Genomic DNA, 12,121 nt, shown 5'->3' on the forward strand with positions numbered 1-12,121 from the left:
ATCAAACTGGGGGTTTGGCCTTCAACATGTTCATTTTGGAGGGGATACAATTCAGTCCATAGTAGGCTCTCTGTTTCCCGTTTCTCATTGATTCTGAGTATCTTTCCCAGGTAACTGCTGGGAGGAGAGGGGCCTAGGTCAATGCAGGAGTTAAATACTTTTGGTCGCTTGCCTTTTTTTTTTTTTTTTTTTTTTTTTTTAAGAGACAGGATTGGCCGGGCGCGGTGGCTCAAGCCTGTAATCCCAGCACTTTGGGAGGCCGAGGCGGGTGGATCACGAGGTCAAGAGATCGAGACCATCCTGGTCAACATGGTGAAACCCTGTCTCTACTAAGAATACAAAAAATTAGCTGGGCATGGTGGCGCGTGCCTGTAATCCCAGCTACTCAGGAGGCTGAGGCAGGAGAATTGCCTGAACCCAGGAGGCGGAGGTTGCGGTGAGCCGAGATCGCGCCATTGCACTCCAGCCTGGGTAACAAGAGCGAAACTCCATCTCAAAAAAAAAAAAAAAAAAAAAAAAAAAAAGAGACAGGATTTCACCATGTTGGCCAGGCTGGTCTTGAATTCCTGGCCTCAAGCGATCCACCTGCCTCGGCCTCCCAAAGTGCTGGGATTACAGGTGTGAGCCTCCACGCCGGGCCTGGTTGCTTGTCTTTTTTTTTTTGAGACGGAGTTTCGCTCTTGTTACCCAGGCTGGAGTGCAATGGCGCGATCTCGGCTCACCGCAACCTCTGCCTCCTGGGTTCAGGCAATTCTCCTGCCTCAGCCTCCTGAGTAGCTGGGATTACAGACACGCACCACCCTGCCCAGCTAATTTTTTGTATTTTTAGTAGAGACGGGGTTTAACCGTGTTGACCAGGATGGTCTCGATCTCTTGACCTCGTGATCCACCCGCCTCGGCCTCCCAAAGTGCTGGGATTATAGGCGTGAGTGGCTTCTAGGAGTGGCTGCTCAGTTTTGGATGGCAGTTACCTGCCCTAGTCTCTCCCTGGGCAGAGCTCTGATGCAGGGCATCTTTTCCTAAGGTATACAAAGGCATGTTTCAGGCTTGTTTTTTGAACGGATTCCACATCTTACAAGTGTCCAACAGCAACGATCCCACTGGGTACTCAGATTCTGACCCAATTTCCTAGGACTGAAAAATGTTTAAAAAAGGAATGATTTTGAGAGGTGAAAATGAATCAGTCCTCATGTCATGCAGCTGAGGCTCTCCCTCTTCTCCGAGAGTGACTTTTTTTTTTGAGACATTTTCCCACATCTCACACATACCCTGTTCCCCCACTCCCTGCTCACTTGCCAGATTTGTCTGGATACGTTTGACTTTAAGTGGCAGACCCAGTCTGAGTCCATTGTCAAGGGCCCCTCGGGCCTGTGCAAGGCCTGCCTGCCAGTTTGACAAACATGCCAAGGCGTGCTTGAACCCCAGCAGTGAACGACAGATTTTCCACTATACAAATAAAGGGAGGAAGCAGGCAAAGAAGTACTGCAGAGGTCCAGGAAAAGAGGGGTAGCCCAATGACACCGCACCACTCCCTGCCTCAGGTTCTCTTTGGATTTGCATTTTAATGGCAAGTTTTGGTACGAAAGTGGCCATGTATTCGGTGGTCAGCCTTTGTCCTCTCCACATCTTGGACCGTAAGTTCTATTCCCTTCTTGGCCTATGTGTAGTGCTCACCAAAAATGCTTAAGACACATTCTTGATGATGAAAAAAAGTTTTATTTAAGGAATGGTGAACAAAAATGAACTTAGATGAGAAACTAAAACAAACAAAAAGCTTTTCACTTTTCTTTGAACTGTTAAAAGAGTCGGGCTCTTCCTGCAGTGGAATATAGCTCTGCTATGACCAGTTTCACCAAGTCTGTTCAATGACTGCCTTGGGAACCAGATCAATCGTGATCTGCCCTTTAAAGGTAGCGGCACTAATTCCTGCTGCCAGCCTCAGCTCAGACACAATGGAGAAACAATTCCCCAATGTTAGACTTAATCACATTAATCTATTTTTCTGCAGCTCTGGTCTTTGCAAGAAACAGTGAATGTACAGCCAAACTCACTTAAATGTAATTCCTAGATTATGTCGGCCGTTCTATCTCTGTATCTTGTATTTTTTGGGCTGTTAATGAGATATGATAGCAGATAATATAAATTTGAATTTTGTGGTGTTTCTTTAAAAGTAGCCAGATAAGCAAGTACATGAAATGACTACAAAGAGTCCAATTTCAAACCTTGTTGAAGGTCATAATGAAGATGATTGTCTTATAATCTCTTATCAACAGAGGTGTTGGGGAAGAAGAAAATCCCCCTTCCAACAACTAAATTAGTTAGGGTGGCTTCGCCTCAATCTCCCGTCATCCACGTTGATTTATATTCTCACTACTTCTGTGTTTTTCTAAAGAATGGGGATGGACAGTGCAATCCTATCATCTCCACATTTATAAAAGGAGTTCTTGAGAGTTAAGGCAGAATGCAGTCCTCTGGATTCCTTTATGTAGTCAAATAACCCACAATTTTTGACTGGCCTCACCCAGTCTTCCCTGATTCCCTTTCCCTTGCAACTCTAGGTGCTGCCATGGGACCAAGTTCTGGCCAAAGGCACCCAAGTGGAAGAGAGCTTGTGGGAACCTTCCTCGATGGGCAGCACACCCTTTGCCTCCTGCTTCCTGTTGCTTAAAGCTTGAGTGCTGTAACCATGGATCATGAGCATGCCATGCACAGCTGGATAGCAAGACAGAGGACCCTGGGTCCCTCAAACCATGAATGACTGTGTCAGTCCTAGCCCCACCAATCAGACTTTTGTGTGAGAAAGAAATTTGACCTGCAGCTTAAAACAACACGTTTATTCTTTCTTTCTTTTTTTTTTTTTTTTTGAAATGGAGTCTTGCTCTATCACCCAGGCTGGAGTGCAGTGGCACAATCTTGGTTCACTGCAACCTCCACCTCCCAGGTTCAAGTGATTCTCCTGCCTCCTGAGTAGCTGGGACTACAGGTGTAAGCCACCACACCTGGCTAATTTTTGTATTCTTGGTAGAGATGGGGTTTCACCATGTTGGTCAGACTGGTCTCTTGACCTCGTCGTGATCCATCTGCCTTGGCCTCCCAAAGTGCTGGGATTATATGTGTGAGCCACCGAGCCCAGCACAAGTTTATTCTTGATCACACCATATGTCCATTGCTGGTCATCGGGGGACTCTGCTCATTACGGTTACTCAGAAAGCCAGGCTGACAGTGTCCATGTCAACCAATGCTTTTACCATTGCTGACAAAGATGAAGGGAATGTAGTGAATCGTATACTGGTAGGGCTTGCACCTGAAAATGACATGTGCCATTTTGCTGACTAATGCAAGTCACATACCATATCTAACTTCCAAAAAGGTAGGCAAGTAGTCTATTTGCCCTAAAAGCAGGAGAACCAGAATGTGTGGACAATCCCAACAATAACTACAATTTCTATTTTACCTAAGCCACTGTTATTTTGGGTTTTCAGCCAGTTGCATCTGCCCTGAATCCTACTTGAGATAGGAATGAACACATTGATGCTGTGATAAGTAAGTTTAAACTAAGTCCTGTGAGGAAGGCTGTCACTGGGTGCACACCTTATACTCTGGAGGATTTGCAGGGATCACTCCTTTGGGCTTTTCTGGGAAGGAAGAAGCCACATCTTTCTTAAGATCCTCAGTCATCCTTGACTCACTGACATCTACTACACTGGAGGCAAATCTCTAAGAATTCTATTACTAAAGGTCAGCTTACCACCTCTAGCTTATTCTAAGTCTAGGAATTGTTCCCTATTGTTTTGAAAACACAACTCTAGTCTTTTTCTATTCTTCTTTGTTCTTGCATTCAAATCTTAGTTCTTGAGATCTGCCATCTTTCCTAGAGACTCTAAATATGTCCTTACCTCCTTCAATTTGGCAAACATCTTCACTTGACCCTATGACAACTTCCAAATCTACAGACAAATGAGTTGTTCTCTACCTACTGTCTTATTGTTTTCCTTTTCTGAAACCCCTATGATAAGGCTTCTGTTTGTACCATTTTATTTAAGCTGTCTAAAAAGCCACTAATGGCTTTTATCAAGAAGCATTTGTCTAAAACTCTGGAATTTCTTGGAAACATGCTTTTATATATTTCACATAGTGGGATGGATAACAGTAGCAGATTAGAAACAGTTGTAGGTTTAGTAAAACATAGCAGAGTCCTTTCTGCATTTGTGTGGTATGGGAATGCATTTTGATCTGCTATAGGTAAAATCATATGTCTGTCTGCTCCTGCCCCAAAACACAGGAGCCATCTGCAGTACAAGGCTGACATATTTATTTCTTTAAATGACCTATATTTTGCAACATACACATTCGATCTGTAATCCAGTGTTTATTTAGTGGGTGTAGGTATGACCTAGAAGCAGGCATAGTTCATTAAAAACACCAAAACCTTTTACATGTTATTCTCACAGATACAAATTCTATAGACCACCAACAGAGGAAGGCTTTATTGTTCCTGGAGAGCTAGGCCATACACAGAAGGACCATACTTGCTCTTTGCAGTCTCATTCAGAAGCAGGAAAAAGGGGCTATATTGGATTTGAATACGAAGGACAAAAGCAGCTCTGGAGACACCAACCAACAGTCTGCGTTACAGGTTTGACACACTCATTTAATCTCATTGGAAAAAATAATGAAACTGGTGAAAAGTATTTATGGAACTGGAGGAGAGCATATTTTGCTGGTTTTACTTTATGTTTGAAGTTTTGGGTATAGCTACGCCATAAATACTGAAATGCCTAGCATAAAGAACGCAGCCTGGGGCATACACCATAAAACTTACAGTGCAATTAAATGAGCAATTTCCACTGGAAATAAAACGGGCATGTTGAGTGGAATATGAATTAAACCGCATATGACTCAGGCCTGCACTAGGCTTTAGAGAGCGATTTGCGGTTTCAGTAGCACCTGATCAGTCCATCTATAGGTCAAGGCCAGTAAGTAACAAAAGCTAACTGTGGTTAGCATGAACATTAGGGCATACCAAATTGTGTTTAATGTAGTTTCTCTGTCATGATGTCTCTTTAAAGGGCCCAGCAAAATTACGACTGACAACAAAGGATTAAACCTGACCTTTCGTTACACTGCAGACATATTGAGCTTCTGGTTGTTTGTCATGCAGCATTTTTGACACTTCCCTCAAACTTCATTTTCACTTTCTCAATGTTCTCTCCTAGATCAAAGTCACCCAGTTGTCATTACAAAAGTTTCTAAAAGAGATTTCAACTAGAAAACCAAAAAGCCATCAAAACAAACATTGGTTTGCAGTCCAGGCTACTTTCTGTCCTGGTTCATTTCTGGGATCTTATTTGGAGATTAAAGGGTAATGAATGATTCCCTGATATCCTGAGGGAAAATCAGTTCAGGAGTAGCCTTAGAAAAACCACGTGTAGAAATCTGGCTGATAGAGGCAGAACAGAAGTTTCAATCTTATTTTTTAGTGTAGGGTAAAGCAAGTCCACCCAAGATAAAGCTTAGCATTTTTCCTTTGAGGAATTAGGGTAAGGGTGAAGGAAAGAAAGCTTGACATTCGTCTGCCTATGAAAGCCAGAAGGCTCAGAGAAGCCAGTTCCGTCTTTTCCCAAGTGCCAGGCCTCCGCAGTCCCCAGAGGAAATGAGGGCATGGGGTGGGTAATAGGGCGTGTGATTTGAATGAGTATTCCCAGCCATTTAATATGTTCACAAGTGAAACTATGAAGTATTTCTTTAAAAAATTATAGTATTTCACTGCAGTTTGAATGTACTTTCGCTTGTCAAAATAATCAGTGTTCTTTATTTTTCTAATGATAAAAATGTGCTACATATATAGGAAATTTTCCCAAATGAAAAATAATATTTTCTATGGTTAGAGCTTGAATTTTTCACCTTGGATTTTATTCTAGCCAGACCTAAACTCAGTATGTCTTACTTGCATAACGGTAATTTACGTCGTCAACTAAACGCACTGTTTCCTGCTCGTTTGTCCAGGAGCCGTGTTTTCCTAAAGTGAGCAATGTTTTGTGCATTTGTCTGGCTGGCTGAGGGCTCCTCCCTACAGATCCTGCAGCCATGGAAGCATCTGGAAGGACAGTGTTTGCTTGTACAAGAGGGAAGAATAGGATGAGAAAAGCAAAAGCTTGGAGCGTCCGTGGTCAGAAGAAGAAAGCTGAAACTAGTTAGGAGGAAGGAGTGTGAAAGTGAATTAGGAGCTAACGCAGTAAAGTACCTTTCCCTGTGACCCTGACGTGTCGGGTATTCCTGTCTTAGACTAAAGACATAATAAAAAAAAAAGGCACTTTATTTAGGTTACCAGAGCATTATATAACCGGAAAGTTTTACGGTTTTATATATACAGTGAATAGTTTGTAGAGGATAAAAAGACTTCCCTTTGGTTTATTATTTGGGTAAGATAAAAACCCACGAATTCTTCAAGGATGCATTTCTTTTTTTTTTTTTCTGCCATTTTTTTTTTTTTTAAGACAAAAGCTTAAAGGCATATGATGGAGTTATTTTCGTCGGGATGTCACCCACGATGCTGCTGCTGCTTTACTACATGTTTACAGTCAAAATCATTCATGTTTTCCTCGAATAACTACGATCAATTCGAAAACAGCTTTGTTAATTAGCAAGAGATGACGCAATATATCACCGCATCTTTAGGGCTCTGGCGCCAGCTAGTGGTGGTAGAGGGGAGCCGCCCTGTCGCTGTCTAATCTGGGAAGGCGTCGGTCTTCTCCCCTCCCCTTATCCCTCATCCTCCTCATTTTTTTCCATCAGCATAATGGGGGAATCATTGCAGTGTGGCCAGAGAGGAGCAGACGAGATTATAGATGCAAGTAGAGAAAAACGGTTGGCAGGGGCAGGGAGAGGAAAGGCCAGACAAATGCAATCATTTCTCCAAAGGATTTGAGAAGAGATCATTTATTTGAAATATTCCTGCCATGTTGATGGAGCAGCTCAATCTTTTGCCAGTGAATTTTTAGCCTTTTGTTTTTCATTTGTAGATATGCTTGAACATATACTTAGGACACGTAATAACTGTGGAACTTCATCACAAACACAGCACTGAGGACATGTTGTAAGTGTAAATTTGTGTTCATTTTTGAGTGGCAAATATTTCTGCTGTAACAGGCTCTGTTACCTCCTCACTGGTGCACCTCTGAGATGAATAACTCTCAAATGGTTAGTAAAGGAGAAACCTCTTAAGACGGTATTTGTAGGCGGTACACTATGAAAAAAATATAAAATTTCCAGGCAAAAGAGACTTATTTGGGAGGTATAAAGTACATGTAGGTTTGGAGCTCTATCTATTCTCAAATAGAAATAGGTTGTGATGATTTACAGGAAAATAGAAAACATACAGTATTTATTTTAAGAACAAAGAATCTTCGGCAGGCCATCTTTCTCATTTAATTAAGCCATAGCGGGTCTTACTAGGGTTATGGAGGGACTTCAAATGCTAATAAATAAAACCTGAAGCTGAGACAGTTCTTTCACGAAATAGCTGGAGCTCTTTATAACTCTATTACTTATTGCTAAAATCAATTATTATTACTAATATTCCCCGTGGAATTTATTATGAAAACAAGCTGAAGGTTGTAAAGAAGAACTTTCCTTTTTAAATGTCATTCATATATCTATATTTATGTCAGTTACAGAGAATAAGGATAATCTGAACCAAAACTCTTGTAATAATATTTTTGGAAGGCAGATCTAATTTAAGAGGAGGTTTCAGGAAGGAAGACATTGTCACAGTCTTTCCTCAGTCTAATTTATATTACTATGCTGTTGGAGAAATAACATTTAAAATCTTGCCTATGGATAGTAAAATAGTTGGTCATGGTGTTGGTGTGTGAAATTTACGGAGACTACTATTTTGAGTATATTTTAAACTTTTACTAAAAACTGCATATTTGATATAAAAAATTCAGTTAATCTTGTTACCAACCAAGTCAAAATGTTGACATGTTCCTCTTGGTTTTAATCATCTTATATCTTTTTATATATAATAAGACTCTGGTTAAAAATCTTAAAAATCTTCAGTTGACCTTGTCTCCTCTGTGTCCCTTTTGTCTTTTGATACAGAAGCCGAGCTCCTACCATTAAATAAGAGTTTCAAGTCAGTACTTGAAAAGGAATGTTACTACGTTTTTTTTTTTTTTTTTTTTTTTAGAAAAAGCAAATTAACTTTATAAGGCTCTATCAATGACAGTGGATTAATTGAAACACATGAATGATAGAGTTGAATTGCCATAAAATTTTGAGAATTACAGCAAAATAAAATAATTTATACTCTTTTAAAACAGCTTTGTACTATGTAAGTACCTACTTTAAGTGCTGAGTTTGTGATTAGTTCTATCTTTAAGACTGTTTAATGGTTGCCTTAAAATATTTTGATGCCTACTATAATCCTATATAATTTTCCATATGCTACCAAATAAATGCTTTGAAATGTCGTTCCATCTTAATTTGAAATTTACTCATAAAGATTTTAAGATTTATCATTTGAATTTAATTTCTTATCACTTTTTGATATTACAAAATTAGAAAGTAACTCTACATGCAAATGAACACTTTCAAAGGAAGGAAGGGAACATGACTGAATGTATTTATATTTTTTCTCTTTAGCAATTGCTCTGATGACTTTGAAATAGTGATATTGGCAAATAATTAGTTAACTTGATTCAAATCCTTCTTTCATTCTAAACAGTGCATAGTTTAGTTAAAGAAATAACCATAGGATATCATTTTTACTTGTGTGGGTAGAAGTCTCTGAATGTGACAACATAATGATGTACTTACAAATAAGGACACTCACACTTTCATTCAGATATTCACTTTTGAAAAGATAAGGCATACTAAAATGTGTATATGTGAATAATTAAATATTTCTTTGGCCTCTAGATTACATGCTTGTGAAATAGCACAATCTTCCCTTGCAGAGTGATGCTGGAGCCCTCGACAGACCCTCTCCTCAGGAGACACTGGCACAGTATGAGGGGGACACATCTGCGGCAAAGTACTACAGATGGTTCCCCTCATTAGCCTACAGAACTCCAAGCAGCCATCACGGAGGAGGCTTGGGAATCTCACTTGGACAAGATGTTAAGCTAGCCTCCTGTTCAATGCCATTACAGTTTCTCCAAAATAATCTCCTCAGTGTGCCCTGTTGGGCTGGGGCTGGTTTACATGTTGCACTTGCAGAGACTAGAGATGGCAGCACCGTATCCAGTTTGCCCAAGGGCATTACATGATTTTTAGGTTTGAAAAAGTTCCACAGCAAGTCAGACTTGGAAAACTTCTTAATCTAAATGCAGTGGCCGGACAGCTCCATGCTCCCTGGAAACTCATTACCTTTTGGAATGCCAAGCACTACTCACCTTCATGTTCACACTTCTTTATTACATTAAATGCATTGGCACTCTCCTTTCTCCTCTTCCCCTCAACCCACTGATTTATTGACATAATGGTATTTTAATTTTGTTTTGTTTACCCTTTGTTTATGAATCAGCCTTAAAATCAGGGCACCAAGCCCTGGCAACCGGAAATGTTAGTTAAGTTTAGCAGTAGAAACAGCAGGGGGAGCCCATACTGTTTTATGGTCTGCAGTTTCTCCGGCTAGATTATTATAATAATAATTATTATAGTCGTTGTTTTACATTTCTAACGTAGATGTTTACCATCTGTGTACATGTATAACATAGATGTTCAGAACATGGGCAATCACCATGTGCTAGATTATTGCAGTTTTAAGTCACAGAGGGTCAATTTTTGTTCCTTAATTATAGGAAATTATCAGGATATCGCTGACAATAATTGATAGACAAGAACTTGGCAGTAAGAGTTTTCTTCCCTGTTTTTTGAACTAGAGAGAAATCCTATTTCAAATTTAATTATTTCTTGAAAAATAAAATAAGCTAAAATCCCTATGTAATCTCTGTAGCTGTTTCCTGGTATTTCCAGTGGCAGCTTTTTGTTTTCTGAAATAAAGAGAAGTTAAAATGTACCATCTGACATGTTTTTAAGATTGTGATAGTAAGGAGAGGTTCTACTGCAATCCCTGGGCATTCTAATGTGAGCCAGACTTAGTTTTCCATTTGAAAGCTAATAAAATGCAGAAGCCCAGTGGCCTTTAATATTGTTTCCTTATGCTTGATGAGGTCCTTGGGTCAGTAGGTTTTCACTACTGTAAAATAATTCAGAATATCTGAATTACATTTTGCTCTCTAACTAAACCATTTTAACATCTCTGGGCATACATTTTATATGTTGTAGCTCATCCTAGATTATTCTGCTCTCCTGGACGGGGAGCCAACTCTAAAGTGATATTCACATGCCTGAATTGGTGACTTTGCCAGTAATGTCAGAAAAATCACCTTACAATATGATTCCTGATTAGGTTAACAGGAGTTTTGTAAACCTAACTTTATTTTTGATGATAAAAAATGTATTCCACAATTTTTGGATTTCATAAGAGATAGCTTAAAACTAAACATCAACTTTACGTTGCCAAGAATATTGAATATTGATGCAACACATACACTTTTAAAAATTGAGAGTAATTAATTTTTTTTTTCTCTTTTGCCGAACAGTGTAAGGTTTAAAATTGTATGATGCATCAACAATTCTATGGATTGGGATTTCTCGTTCTTTCCATTTTGAAATTTAAAAATCCAGTCTTAGGGAAAACCTTAGGGAGGAATGGCGTTTGAAGAGGTCTTGAAGGTTGAACAGAACTCTATGGGGATGGCCGTGGGTGGGATGTGTAGCTGTGAGAGGGAAAGATACTTCAGGCGGAAAGAAGATCATAAGCAAATAGGGTAGTATTGGAAAGGGGTCCTAGTGAGACTAACATAGAGAACTTGGGTGTATCCAGAGGAACAGTTGGCTATCTGTGATGTTCTGATGTGCAGCTAAGCAGTTAGGACTTTATTCTAGAGGCAGTGGGAGCCAGGGAGGGTTTTAGAGGGAGACATAATAAGAATTACATTCCAGGGAAATTGATTTGGTGCCAGGGTAGAGGATCCTTGAAAATTTAATTCAGTTGATTTAACAACAGCATTAGAAATCAAAATAAAGAAGATCTAATTTAAAAGTCACTCTTCACATAATTTTAGAATATGATATAAAGTGTTTTTATGTCACCTTCCTTGACTAACATAGTCAATGCTAAAATCCAGGAGAATACTCAGCTATTTATGAGTCTTTTCTTTCCATGAATATTGATAATAGCATCTTACGTTTGGGAAGCATAATTTATTATTCTAAATGCTTTTTATTATTTAAAATAATATAATAAAGACATAATAAGTCTCTCTCTTACCTTGATCTCCCTTTCATGGCATATGTAAATGTAGATTTAGAGATAAGATAGAAAGCTTAGGTCTGCTTCAGTATTTCTGTGAATACTTGAAATTACGTCAGGCGCAATGGCTCATGCCTGTAATCCCAGCACTTTGGGAGGCTGAGGCGGGTGGGTTACCTGAGTTCAGGAGTTTGAGACTGGTTTGGCCAACATAGTGAAATCCTGTCTCTACCAAAAATGCAAAAAATTAGCTGGGTATGGTGGCGGGCACCTGTAATCCCAGCTACTTGGGAAGCTGAGGCAGGAGAATCACCTGAACCTGGGAGGCAGAGGTTGCAGTGGGCCAAGATCGCACCACTGCACTCCAGCCTGGGCTACAAGAGTGAAACTCCATCTCAAAAAAAAAAAAAAAAAGAAATTATCATTCTATGGCTACTTGTTTTAAATAAACATTGAATTTCATTTTGTAGGTGTCTTACACTGTGGTACCGTAGTTGACTCAATTATACACTCATAAAGCACTTTTTGGAGAAAAAAAATTAGAGCGTCAACCAGTTATATGTGTCAATATATATATCAAAAATGTCTTTTCCTAAAAAGTTTTACAGTTTGCAGGTGTAATATATTAATATCGTATTCTACTGGATCCAGCGAGAAAGAGAAAAGGCACAATAACGTGAAGAAAGCAAAGGGGGACTCCAATTACAGAGAAGAGATTTAAATAATTTTAGTAGGAAATGAGTACCCATTCCAGAAAAAAACTAAAAAACTAAAACTAAAACTAGAAAGTACCATACG

The 12,121-nt window shown here is 39.5% G+C and overlaps 1 long non-coding RNA gene across 4 annotated transcripts in view; it reads left to right on the forward strand.

Annotated features, from left to right (window-relative positions):
- Positions 1 to 11,193, forward strand: part of LOC141584582 (uncharacterized) — a 58,122-nt gene extending 46,929 nt beyond the window's left edge. For 2 of the 4 annotated variants that reach the window (XR_012517705.1, XR_012517708.1), the window contains 3 exons: positions 4,452 to 4,636; positions 7,023 to 7,096; positions 8,104 to 8,169. This is a non-coding gene — a long non-coding RNA (uncharacterized LOC141584582). Of the gene's footprint in view, positions 1 to 4,451; positions 4,637 to 7,022; positions 7,097 to 8,103; positions 8,170 to 8,191; positions 8,475 to 8,960 lie in introns of those variants that run through there. The other 2 variants (XR_012517707.1, XR_012517706.1) reach the window with 2 other exon arrangements.
- Positions 11,194 to 12,121: the final 928 nt, after the last annotated feature.

This window comes from Saimiri boliviensis, chromosome 5, assembly GCF_048565385.1.
Source record: "Saimiri boliviensis isolate mSaiBol1 chromosome 5, mSaiBol1.pri, whole genome shotgun sequence".
Lineage (NCBI taxonomy): Eukaryota > Metazoa > Chordata > Mammalia > Primates > Cebidae > Saimiri > Saimiri boliviensis.